This window comes from Cuculus canorus, chromosome 1 (genome assembly GCF_017976375.1).
Source record: "Cuculus canorus isolate bCucCan1 chromosome 1, bCucCan1.pri, whole genome shotgun sequence".
NCBI classification, from domain to species: Eukaryota; Metazoa; Chordata; class Aves; order Cuculiformes; family Cuculidae; genus Cuculus; species Cuculus canorus.
In genome coordinates this window covers 161,490,178-161,503,853 of record NC_071401.1, presented here as the reverse complement: position 1 = coordinate 161,503,853, position 13,676 = coordinate 161,490,178, and positions in this window count along the sequence as shown.

Below are 13,676 nucleotides of genomic sequence, written 5' to 3'. Positions count from 1 at the left end.
TTGGTGTTTGCAGAGCTGTTTCTCTCACATATTCTCACTCCTCTCTTCTGACTGCTGCAGTTGATTCATGACAGGGTTTTTTTCCTCCCCTTCTTCAATATGTTTTCACAGGGGTGTTACCACTGTCACTGGTGGGCTTAGCCTTAGCCAGCAATGGGTCCATCTTGGACCTACCTAGTGTTGGCTTTATTGGACACAAGGGAAGCTTCTTGCAGCTTCTTACAGAAGGCACTCCTGTAGATCCTCTGCTACCCAAACCTTGCCATGCAAACCCAATCCAAGTAATTATTATTTGCAGCAACAAAAAGACCACGAAGCCTAATCTTGAACACAGCGAATTTTAAGCAAAGCCAGAATCTGCTAACATTTTTTCATTACTACTCTCTTATATATTTGTTGAGCAAGAACAGGTGGTTCCATAACAATCCTCCTGAGCATCTTTAGTTTCTCAATTGTACTGAAAATTTGAAAAAGAAAAAAAAAGAAATTAGTCACTTACTTCTATGGGATATACTCTGATTCCTTGGTGAGTGATAAGGGTTAGGTAAAGACACTATATTATCAACACTTTTCAACAAGAAATGAAAGTAAGCCCTGAGCTTATATTTAGCCACTCTTGATATTCAGCCAAAAAAAAAAAAAAAAAAAAAGAAAAGTAGCAGTATCTTCCATTTAAGGTCTGGAGCCAGTTCTCTAGGTTAGATACTGCATTCTTGATAGTGTAGGCAGTACCTCTTGTTATTCCATCTAAACAGACACTCACTGCACTGACCCTAATCACTTACATTCCCAGGTACTCAGGATATATTATATATAGGAGGACACTGGATGTATTGAATAAGCAATTGCATGAATAAGCAATTCAACACCGGATGTGTTGAATAAGCAAACTTGCACTGAAAAGAATGGCTTTTTCAAGGCGTGTGATTGACTACCTGTTTTTTTGCAGCTCTCCAGCCATTCAAGAGGAATACAGTGCTGTTATCTATTTTAAACACTATGTCATTTCAGACAATTGCAAACTGTGTTAGCAAGCTGCAGTGCAGGCATATTCAGAGGTTTCACACAATTACTAGAGGACACAAAGCTTTGATAATTATTTTCACTTTTCACCTGCTCAACCAGAGTAGCTGAAAGAGATTAATTTCATGCTATAACTGAATCCCCAAAGGAACCATAAACCTCTGATTGCACACACTGCAGCTCAAACACAGCAGCTCGTTCATACACTCTGAAGGGCTTTGGGGAATAAGAACAGCATTACCACATAAATATGCGACTTACACCTGCAAATCAACTGGTAGCCTTAACACTCTTGGAGATAAATCCTATAGTGAGATACCACAACATACCTTTCATTTTTACTGTTTTAACCGACAGCTTAATGTAAAGAAAACCTTTGTACTCAGCCAGGCAGCATATTTCAAAGCACTTTCCATGCTGTATAATTACATCATAGAATTTGTTGCTCCAGAACACTGGCCAAAAGTGTAGGTGAGCTCAAAAGGCACATTGTACAGGCTAAGTTCTGAGGCAAGTGCACAACATGACGAGCACTGGATGCAGGATGCACTGGTCTGGATGCAATTGCCTTCTCAGGAAATCCTCTGAAGTGCTAGACCTGGGAAGAATAGTCAGGGAAAGGATCATTTTCAGTATATTCTGATTTTATGTATGTGTTTGCTTAAGGGTTTCCTATTGTCTATTGTGGGGCACAGGGCTACTCAGGGCAGACTTGGAACTTAATCTAGTATGGCTATTCGCATGCTCCCTTTCCTTACCAGCAATAATTATAATTACTGGATGACAAGGATGTTGTACAGTTTTGATCAAGGTAACCTCCCTACATCTGGTGTCTTTCCTGTAACTGACAGAATGTCTGTACAGGAGAGTCTTTAATAAAAGGAATGTCAAGTGTTTACACAAGTTAATTGCAGCCAATAGGCCAATCTAAGTGTCCTTCTCTGTCCTTCCTCCAATTTCTTGCTGTCATCTTCTCCAGTAGGCATATGCCAGAGCTGTTTTTCAGACAAGCTGATGTTATCTTTGCTTCCATAGAAGTATTTTTCTAAAAGAATATAAATGAGTTTGAGAATCTTTCTAGTGAAGCACTGCTCAAAATACACTCCAAAGTCTCTAGCAGAAAGTCTTATTCCCTATTTCTTTCACGTGAACTATATTAGGCTAAACAGTTGTTAAGTTTGAAAAAAAATTTAGACTAGAATTCACTTGGAAATTTGATTGGTTGATGAGAGAGGATATTTTCCGTTAACTTTCCCTACAGTGTACTGAAGCACGAAATGCAAAAAGGGAAACACAAACAGTATCTGTCTGGTGGGCAGGCAGTCTTTTTGGAGTTGTAAAAGCGACTTATCTCCAATCAGTTGCACGGGGACTGACGAGCTGTTGTAATAAGTTGAGTCTTAAAATGCACCAAATTCCTAGCAGTTCCACAGTTGATTTGTGAGGCTTGTAGGGCATGCCTTGAGCATCAGATAAATGGCACTCAGTTTTTATTTAGAAGCGGCTCACTGCTCTATTCTGTATTGGCATTTTAAACACCATTAGGCTAGGATTCTAGTGGGGTTTTTTTATGGCATTGGTTGACCCCTGCCAATTCACCCACATTCACACATGAGGGAAAGACAAAAATAATACTCTTGGCTTACAAATGCCAGAAAAATGAAAATGCATTTAGAGAAATCTTTAAGACACATTTTGTAATATAATACATCCCGCAAAACTTATAGAACAATGTTATCCTGTTCTCCAGCCCTGACAGGATCATTACACATAGGTATTTCAGTTTATTCCACTTCCAAGAGCCTCCTTTCATATCAAGGAGGAAATTTCAATAAATCACAGCCTTCATGTGCCAACCATAGGTATCAGCTGGCTTCTATTTCCCTTGAAGTGCATTCTAAGTAATACTAAATCCTTACAAATACCAAGAGATTCAGGATCTGCTGCTGCAAGGTGCTAAATGTCTTCATTCCTTTGCAGATTAAATAAGCCCCTACCATGTATCAAATGCAATGATGAAGTGTTGCTTTCTTTTAGTATCTTTATTTTTTAAAAGGCACTTGTATGGAACTTCAAATATATAGTCGGCTCTGCTCTGTTACTTATTGGCAATTTATCTGGATTGTAGACTAGCCTCGCCACAGGTAAAGACACATCATATGGCTCTATGCAGCACCAGCTTAGTGCTAGTTTATTACCATAGGGACAGCACTGCATGAGTGCACTTGTATTGCTCCATAGTACAGCCTGGAAGCAACGCTTTTGGATGGAAGCAGTCCAGCTAGTAAACACTCCTGTTCTGCCAGACTGCAATTAATCCCCTGGAGAACTAGAAGCTGTCTTTGCTGAGAACTCCAAGAAATAAAATATTGAAAAGCGGTAGAGATACCACTGCATATATTATACTAAGACAGACCCAGGGCAGTCCCAAGTCAAGTGGCTAGTGGCCTTGGGCCAAAAAGGAGGCATTGGTGCAAGAAAGAAAGAAAAAAATGACATGAGCAACAGCAGCTCTATTCTGCCATCCATGATGGAAGGAAGGAGACTGGTAAACATGACCATAGGAACAAGCTCTTCTGCAGTCCAAGAGGGTTTATTAGTTTGGGTTCAACATCCAAGCAACACACTTCTGAAACAAAAACCTCCAGATAATGTGACATGTCACCAGAGTGTCTGTGTAACGCACACTTCTGAGTTCAAGACTTCACCACAAAGTTCAGCTGCTCTGAAGGCTGCCGCGCTAGTCTCTACCACACAGGATAGACACTTCTAGAAACCTAAGTTTAGGGGCACAGCCTGGTCCTTATTCTCTGCCCCCATTGCCTGGGTGAAAAAGGCTTCCTACTAAGCACATGGGATTTAGGTTTTGGTGTGGCCCTTACCTCTGCAAAATATTGAATCTGGCTCGTGCTGGGTTTCAGATTCCACTCTTGAGGGTCAAGGACCTAAAACCTGGCATTAACATCCCCTTAAATCATTCTTTAGTTCTGGCTCCCACTACATAAAGCAAATGCATTGAGCTGTACTGGCCATGCAAATATGCGTGCATCAGTTTAGTACTAGTTATTGGCAGCAGCTACAGCTGATGGTGAAGGAGTAGTTACACCACTTTCAGTCCTGGCTCTAGCATAGTATCTTCCCAGATGGCAGGAACTGCTCAAGTGAAAAACAGAGGTCTCCTTCTTCCCCAGGAAAGCTGACTTTTGGAGTTTGGTGGTCACTATGCAGAGGTTTTTTTCTGTCAACAACTTTCTGTTCTTAAGAGGCTGCAGTCTGCTTAAGGTGCTCTTTAACTTCAAGGTAGGATTTGATCAATATTTCATCAATATCCTAGAGCTTCCTTAGTCCTGCTGGCAGTAGCTATTTTCCCTATTTTACTTATTAAGAAGTGATATTCTTTATCTGTTTTAGTATCCCTGCCTTTAGGAGCTAGCAACAAACAGGCTAGTTTTGTTTAAGCGTAGCACATACACAGTACAAGTGGCCAGTGGGAACTGCTCTCCTTTGTGTACTAGGCTGACGGGCAGTGAGTCCAGGACCAGATTTTCTGATGCATGGTAACCTGCCAAAGCAGCAGGCTTTGAAGACATACTGTAACAGACAGCTGTGCCTGCTACCTTCTCGGTGGGTGCAAACAGAGACAAAAATTAAAAACTGATAAAATTTTCACATGAGAAGGGCTGCCATATAGAAGATATAGACAGCTTGATGAGAAGAGCCCTTTGCAAATGAAAAACATCTGTACACATCCAGGTTACTCATGTAGGAAGAGGGAATCCAGGTCCCTTTGAATAGTGATGGGGCTATGTAGCAGTGACTTCAAAGGATCCAGAGTTCACAGCAGACAACTATTTCTGAGTGCTCACAGCAGTGCTGGTATAAGGAGGACTAGTGCAATCTCTATATCAGAAGCAAAGAGCAGAGCACTCCGGAAACTTCTGCAGTACATTTTCCATCCTGATTGAAATGCTGAATTTATAAAAACCAAGAGCTTCACTGAAGGATAGCCAGCTGAAGAAATCAAAATATATACTTTGATTGATACACATACTTTGTCTGACAATATGCTTTGTGAAAAATTATGAACTCCAAAATAGAACACAATCATAAATCCCCATATGAAGTTTCAAATTTACTTCTGCTGAAGGAGAATCTTTCTGCCCTCAGTTTTCTAAGGGAGTGCAGGTCAGCAGTGGGAAATGATTTTGGCCCTGCATAAAGCATTAGTGAGATTGGTACTATAACAAAATATAAAGCTTGGGTATCTGTATTTTAAAAACACATGCAATACAACTTGAGAAGCTGTTAAAAAAAAAAAACAGAAGTCATTCGAGAGCATGAGAAAATAGCTTTTAGTGAGAACTGAAGGCTTTTATTCCTAGTCTGTTAAAATGAGAAAGAGGTAAGTTGCTTATGATTGCCATACTGCCATGGGAAAAAAGCAGTACTTGAAAGGCCCTGCAGTTTAGGGAAGAAAAGCATGCCAAGAACCAACGGCTTGAAACTGAAGCCAGACAAAATCCAATTAGAAATAAGAAAAAAAAATAATAATGGGGACAATGGAATCACATTTAAACAAAGTCGTGGAAATGATGGATTCACAGTCTTTTGCTGCCTTCAGATCAATACCACATGCTTCTCTAGAACACAAGCTTTAGCCAAGCAGAAATTCTTAGGATCAATACAAAGGTAATGAATACAATTTAATGACCTGCAACATACAGGAGGTCAGACTAGGTGATCTAATGGTCCCTCTGGCTTTATAATCTAGGAACAATCATGCAAGATCAAAGTGTACAGGGCTGAGTAATGAAATGAGTCCAGTGTGTATGGCAGACTTTGCCAGGGATATGGTACAACAAAATAAGAAGTATGGGACTTTTTTCTTCCATGCCTGGTCCTCTCTTGATTTTGTTCCTCTACCAAAGGATATTGTATGGATATATTGCATCACTAACTAACTATAAACATTCTTACAGAATTCTCCAGGTAGCACATCACTAGGGTCATATTGGAACTTCTGCTATAACATTTATGATCACAATTCCCAGGTAAGTTCCTGCTTTTCAAATTCATATTTTCCATGTTTGGTCTCAAGAGAAACTTTAATAAGATTGAGGGAGTCCGGTTGTCCTGTTATGGACTGAAATCAGAGGAAACATTCATCTGTAAGAAGATGCTTGGCACTTTTTTCCGCTGCTAATTCAAAAAGCTAAATGTTCAAGTGGCAGGTCTATGGAGGAAAACAGTGCTGCTGAACAACTCTGCACAATGAATTAGTAGCAAGTGATCACTAGAGAGCAGGTTTGAGTATTTACATCACAGAGTGCATCCTAATTTAAGTTAATTTCCTGACAGTTTTAAGGAATAACAAATCTTTGTCTGTGAATTTTAGGCAGAAATGGTTGTGTACCGGTATTTTCTTGATATTCCACAGAAGAAACAAAGGGGTCTAGAATTTTACTTGAATCAATGGGGACTGCATGTGATGTGTGATCTCGTGTCTGAATAGCACCCTAAGCTGTGAGGCCCTGATTCCTCTTAGTATGAGTCTAAACAGGCAAGGCAGAGTTACTTAAGCAATTTACACTCAAGGTACTGTGGCAAGACAGAAAGAAGATTTGCACCCTGTGTCTCTGTGGTATAGAAGCCAGCTGAAAGATAGCCATAATCCCTTACGTTTTAGATTGAGGGCTGTCCAAGGTAGAGATGCTACATGGTGTGCAGGAAGACAGGGCTTCAACCAACTATCACAGTGGCTTTCTCAGAGCTTCAACCAACTACCACAGTGTAACTACTGTAACCATGTCATACTTTAGTAATTTTTTCTAGTAACTTTTAAACTGCTTCGCATTAAAGACATCAATTCTTGATTCACTTTTTACTGAAAAGTCATCAATCTGAAGCTCTAGTAGAGAAGGATTATGGTATGGGACATTAAACGAACAATATCCCACTCAGAGAAAAGTAATAAAATTATAATGTTGCACAGAGCTGACCATTAACAGCGATTTAATTTCAGTATCCAGTAATCACTGGGAGTGTAACACTACTTTTGTGAAGGATTCAGCTTTTTGTAAAAGCAGCAGCGGGAAGTGACTTTCAGGTGCAAGGCTGATTGGGGACATGATTTAACCACTTCCTTACGTGACCTTTGGCAGGTTGAGATCAGAGCCATAAAAGGACTGAGGCATGGTCTTGCCGATCGCTCAGCCCCCAGAAGGAATTTCTCAAATCAGCTGAAGCGCCTACCTACGCTACCCACTAGGCAAAAAGCTGGTTGTCCCCTGAGAATCTCCAACCTGAATCGGGCTGCACCTGGATTAGGCAATGAGAAATACCAAAGATCTGAAGCTGTTCTACCAACTTGTAGCCTCAAGTTAAATAACACCAATACCTTCCTTGATTTGGATCCAGGAAATTTGCATACTCTTTTTTTACAGATACGTTAAGAGCCAAGGGACCGAGCAATGATACTGACAGGGCTGTTTAGCAAAGCACTCAGAAAATGGGAGACTCTTTCAATGCTGTCCTCTACTAGAATGATTTCAAATGTGTGTATCTTAACTATCATTTACCTAAGCCACACAGCTGTAGTCTATTTGTGATCCTTCTCTGTTCCTCCTATCAGAACTGGGGCTCTGTACCACAGTGAATGTAAACTTCAAAAGCACATGGCCTCCTAGCATGGTGAGAAAACGACCTTGCTGGGTTCGGGTCCTACTCCCAGCCCTGCTTCTCTGTTTTCGCCTTGGCTACTGATGCCAAACTATGAAGTCCATAGGATCACTTCTAAGGCAACCTCTTCTGGCTGTCATTGAATGTTAACTGGTCATTGTTACTGTCCACGCCGGTGCAGGACATGCCTAACCAAAGGCAGTCTGAGGTCATAGAATGGTGGGAACTTCCAATCTGCCCCAGGGAGGAGATGACACATAAGCCACTAAAGCTTGGGAAATGACTGGCAGCAGACACCAAAGCATGCCGCTACCTTTACTGCTGAGAGCACTGGTGTCACACAGATTCCCTGATGGTTCAGCAATTGGGTGATTCAGCCTGGCTTTTAAAGCAAATAAAACCTCACGATCTGATCTGTGTGGGGATCTGTCTTCCTTACTCATAGTTTTTGAGTTCCTCTTTCAAATATCAGCCAAAACAGACAGAGAAATGATTTTCCAGCATAACTGAACTCATAGGAAAAGGCAGCTGAGAAGAGGACAGAGAGGAGCTAATAGGTCTTTGACTCGTCACATTTTTGGCATTATAAGGAGTCACACAGGTTTAAAGGTATTCAAGTTTTCAAATCTATTTCCCATTCTGTGATAGTGTGTGGTGATAAAGGAGACACAGACCTCATAGTTTCCTTTAAACATATTCTTTTTAGTCAGCATGGCATACAGGAGTCATATTAAGAAAATGACACTAGCTTCTCTCATTCAGGCAGATCTTTATATAGCTCTTTGGTTCCCAAACTAAAGAGTCAAATAAGATGCTTTTGGTTTTGTCTGCTCCACACTCTTGTGACTGTTTTCAGTCGTATCTCCAATCCACTTATTCCCAGGCAGTATTTCCAACCTGGCCTTCTCACACATTCCAGATTTGTCATCCCGTGTGTCTAGTTTGGAACACCTATTTTTTCTAATGTTTATTATAATATGCTTGGTACCAGCTCTATGCTTTATTTTAGTCCCAATTAATCTTCCATATACTTGGCATTACTTCTACATCTCCCCATTATTTGTTTTAGAAGATCAAATTCACACCAAGGGTAGAGAAGACCTTGAGTTCTGTTCTTTTGAGTTCTTATTGCATTTCCCAGATGATTCTGAGCACTGCAAATATAAAAACAACACAAGTGAAACCGAGACCAACACATGCCCAAAGGTGATAGGATCCCCAGGTGATAGGATCATCTTGTGTTGTCCTCTTTCATTTCCATGGCCTTTTACCTTTGTTCAGGTTCAACTTTTCTATCTGAGGCACCTGATTCTGGGTAACGTTTTTCCAGCTCATGGTAGGGCTTAATATATTGTGCTGGAAACTACCAAGGTCTGAGGGAAAAAGAACACAGGCATACTCTCTCCCCTACATTATTACTTCAGCAGGTCCATTCCAACAATTGTTTGCCATAGGGTCCCTGTACATAACCTTTGGATGATGTGATAATTTCTCAAAAACTGAAAAATGCCTTTTTACAGCGGTCATATTTCTACCAGAAACCAAATTGGCATTTAAAAAATTGAGGGTATAGATAGCATTGTCTAATAAGTTCCCAAACTAAAGAGACAGACAGGATGGTTTTGTTTTTGTCTATCCCACACTCTCACGATTGTTTGCAGTCATCTCTCCAATCCACTTATTCCAAGGCATTTTTTTCCAGCATGGCCTTCTCACACATTGAAGATTTGTGATCCCATGTGTCTAGTTCAGAACACCCGGTCTCTTTAATAATGTTTATTATAATACGCTTGGTACCAGCTCCATGCTTTTTTTTACTTCAAATTAATCTTCCGTATACTTGACGTTGCTCCCACAATAGAGTATTGTTGGGTGCATAGATACGATTTCTCCTCTGCCAAAGAGGTATTGGCTTTCTGTCACAAAGAACTGGCACTGCCACTTCTACCTTGCATGGAAGATTGTATTTTCAAGTCTGGAAACAAATGGAAGGAAATTAATGGGAATGCTTAATTCTTAATAATATTCATGTTAAATAAAATATGCATATACATATATTTGCCCATGTATCATTCATACAAAATCGTAAATAATCAGACAGGGGTTTTTTGGCCTGTAACAAGATTATATAACAAAAATATTGAAGAACAGGCCCTTAAATGTAGTAGTATATTTTTAACTCATTCCTGCCAGTTCTAGTAGATTACCTGTGCATACAGAGATATACAATCATCTTGGAGCATATTACGATATATATATGTATGGCTGCAATAATTTGTCTTATCTGATAATCAGCAAGCTTCTTTCAGCTACTACAGCCAGGAAAGGAAATATAGTATCATAGCTTTGCTCTATTTAACTCATAATATGTTTGCCAGTTAAGTTTTGCATTTCACTGTCAGAGGAGATTTGGACATTTATTTCACTGAACAAAGAATTATCTCATTAAATGCATTACAATACTGTGTATTGATCTTAAGGAAAAGATTAGCATGGATTAAGAAATGCAGTGTATTTTGTTATATATGTTTCTTCCGTTGTGTAACAGTTTAAGATAAACATGTTAATTCTGAACACTCTCATTTCCATATTATAGAAAAGTAATTACTGCATCCAAATCACGGCCAACACCTCCCACCAAAGGGGCTTCTCCTATGTAAATGCATTTTATTTCCTCACACTAAATCAGCAGCCAGTGTCCCTTCATACCCACCGGCTGCCCATCTGGTGCCACGTCTCCCTTCTCCCACCTTTGTCTCTACACACGACTCATACCCCTTATGGTACCCAGTGTCAAAGTGGTCCCCCGTACCCCCTTACACCCAGGAGTGACACCTCTATCCCTGACACTTTTTTTCTGTTACTGGCCCACATACTGGGCTCCACAATGCTTTCTGGAGCAGAATTCACCTAGCAAACAGGCTGGGCTTCCAGCCCATCAGAGATCTGACTCACTTGCCTCACCTTCAACAGACAGTGGGTTTTCCAGAACAGTGCTATTACACAATTTCAGCCAGCTTCCTTTGATTAGTCAGCAGTTCAGCTGTCAACAATACTGCGCACCTAAAACATCAGCAAAATAAAATGAAGGTGTCAAGCTTGATTCAAATTAGTACTCTCTTGATGACTTGTAAAGAGCTTTAGTGGTAACACAATTTACATTCAGAGGCATCCTTAACCTCAAGTAAGAGAAGTCACAAGCCCTGAGTGTTGATTAAGGTACCAGATCCATTCCAGCAGGAAAATTATAGTACTACAAGCTAGTAACCTCTCAACTAGATGTGCCACAATGCCTGCACAGCCTGTAGTTGATGCTGACAAGTATCTGGACTTATGTCTCCTGGGTCTCATGCCAACCTACAGATTTTCTGTTTAATCACTTACAAATGACCAGATTTCTAAGGCCAGTAATCAAATGACCTTTTACATGCACATGCCATAGTATTTCAGCAAGTGGCTCAAATATTATGATCCTGACCATCGCTAAGCCTTTAAATAACCAGAAAGTCACTGTACTAGAGCTGCAAAAGCAGTTAAGCCTATTAAACTTTCACAGCATGTAATACTTTATCATAGATGTTGTTAATTGGCAATCAACACACAATTGCTTGCAATATATCTAAGACAAAGGTCTGAGAATTTTTTTTTATGTCATTTTAGTTTAGATAGATGACTAAATGGGCCAGATGGCAATTTCATATCACTGTGAGTTTAGTACACAGATTCTCAGCTGCTAAATTGTCTTCAGGACTTCTTAACCTTGGCCTAGAGTTCATGCCTGGGCACGTCAGTTTGTCACGCGAGATTCTCATTTAGATTTTCCATGGCTGCACCTCTTCTGATTCTCACAAGTCTGTTTTCAGAATTCTTGTGCGTGTGAGCAGCAGTAACAGTTTACTCATTTGAAATTTCTCTTTCCATATATAACTGCCATGGATGCAAATACATACTGAAAGACATACTTTGCAATTACGGAATTAATTTTCCTTTAGACAATAGAAAGACCAAGGTTTAAGCTTTTTTTTAAAGGGCTTTTTAATATATATCTCATTAAAAGGAGGTTCTCTGGGAGTTTATATTTCATTCACTTCAACAAAATATGGTGCACATGAATCTGCTGAAAAGAATTAGTGTAGATTAAGAGTGAATAAATTAAAGTTAATGCAAGAGATTTAATATCTACCTGTTATCTACAACTCTATTGAAAAATCTGACTTCTTCTGTTCCTCAGAACTTAACAAATCAATATTTTTATAAATTATTAGAACCGTGCATTGGAGTCTTCTTCTGTGACAACTCACGACTAACTAACGAGCAATTTCAAAGGGGAATCCTCCCACCGTAAAACAAGATAGGAATAATGCAGCAGTGCGTCTGTCATTAGCATAACAAAAAAAATATGGTAAGTACAAACTCAATTTGAAAAGCAAAATTAATTACACTGCATGGAAGAAATTTCCCCAGAAAGCCTCTCAAGCTTAGAGCAATCGCTTTCAAGTCTGAGGTAGTCCTGCAAAGCAGAAAGCTGTTATTTTGGCAATGTTTCTAACATTGTGTCAAAATGGGACAACTGGAAACTGGACACTGCACAGCTCCGCAGGATTTGATATGTTAACTTGGGACAAAGCTTTGCCCCCACCCTTCCCTTATCTCAGAAGAGGGAAAGCTGTGGAGCAGACTGACTCAGGCCTCCTGAAAGGTTTCTTATGTCCAGTCCGCTCCCTAAAATGTCTGCTTGCTTTATCACCCCAGCAGCAGATCCATTCCACGAGACGACTGTGAAGAAGTACACCCTGTCCAGGATGCCCAGGTAGGACTGTGTCGCAGGCTGACTTGCACGGGGCTCTCGAGCAGCCCGGGGGGAGCAGCACCAGCAACCTGTGGGGAGCACCCAGCACTCCGCCTGTCACCCCACTAAGGGGACCTGCAGCCTGGGCGGCTCTTCTGCACCCACCCACCTGATACAAGAAGTAGTTACTATTCCAAAATTGGAGTATCTTTGATTCTTTGATTTAAGACAAGCAGAGTTAAACTTCATCTAAGTAATTGTATTTTTTGGAAGTTAGACAAAATGTCCTTCTGATAGCATGTTTTCTTTCAGACAGCGTTTTTCCAGACACTGTTCATTTTTTGGAGATGATAACGTCTTGCATGAAGCATGATCTGTGCTGAACAGATGTGTCTGCTTATGCTATCACCTCTGTTTGCAGTATTTCTCTATCTTTAATGCAAGGTCAACCAAAGAGCTGGCTCCAAAGCTCCAAATGAGGAAGAGTTTTGACTGTTGCGAAGATCATAATAACATTAAAATTAGACCTTGGAAAATAAAAGACTATGCATAAGATTTCTGGGGAAATTTACCCATATGCATCTACGTGGGAAATCCACTCTGTCCCCAGCTCCTCTCGTTGCACACGATTGATGGAGATCGCTCCTTCACATTTCCCAGGCCTGATTAAGGATGCTTGCTTCCTAAAACTCAAAAACGAGTCTTGGAGAGTTTATCTGCCGGCATTTTTGCTGTCACACTCACCCACTCGGCATTCGCCGTAGCCAGTGACCAAGCCCTCACCCTCCTCAGGCTGCCCAAACCCTTCCTCCCCACTCCACGATCCGGAGAGATGGTCCAGTTCCCCGTTCCCTCTTCCCATCGCTTTTGTGTTGGGAATCACCCCGCAGCCGCACACCCTGCCCTGCAGTGGGGGGGAGACCAGAATCCCTTCTGAGCCTCCAGCTCTGCCAGCCCGCTTCCACTGTCAGCATCCCTGGAGGTGCTTAAAACACGTGTGGATGAAGCGCTTGGGTTATGGTTTAGTAGTGGGCAGGTACAGTTGGGCTTGATGACCTCAAGAGGTCTCTTCCAACCTAGTGATTCTGTAATTCTATGGTTCTATAATTCTATGATTCTATGATTCTACGAATCTGTGGTTCTGTAATTCTATGGTTCTATAATTCTATGGTTCTATGATTCTACG